We start from the raw sequence: 558 nt of genomic DNA on the forward strand, positions 1-558 counted from the left end.
TATTTATTTTTATTTTTATTTTTATGTTTCTTTTTATTTAATTTTATTGACAGTTCGTTTCGGTTTAGATATTTGCATGTCTCCTTTATCTGTCTCCTTTTGTCTCCGTCTGCTTTCTCTAACTGTCTCCTTTCTCTATCTGTCTCCTTTCTTTGTCTGTCTCCTTTTGTGTTTGTCTCCTTTTGTGTTTGTCCCCTTTCTCTATCTGTCTCCTTTCTTTATCTTGCGTCTGTCTCTGTCTCCTTTCTCTATCTGTCTCATTTCTCTAACTGTCTCCTTTATCTGTCTCCTGCCGTATCTGTCTCTCTCTCCTTTCTCTATCTGTCTCCTTTCTCTACCTATCTCCTTCCTCTATCTGTCTCCTTTCTCTACCTGTCTCCTTTCTCTATCTGTCTCCTTTTGTGCAGAGCCAGAGAGAAAAGGAGACAAAAGCAGCAGTTGTCTCCTTTTGTTTTTTTTTTCTTTCTTTATAGCTGTCTCCTTTTGTCTCTGTCTCTGTCTCTACATTTTTTTTTTTTTTTTTTTTTTTTTTTTTTTTTTTTTTTTTTTTTTTTTTTT

This window comes from Eimeria mitis, genomic scaffold, assembly GCF_000499745.2.
Source record: "Eimeria mitis Houghton genomic scaffold, Emh_scaff4139, whole genome shotgun sequence".
Taxonomy (NCBI): Eukaryota; Apicomplexa; class Conoidasida; order Eucoccidiorida; family Eimeriidae; genus Eimeria; species Eimeria mitis.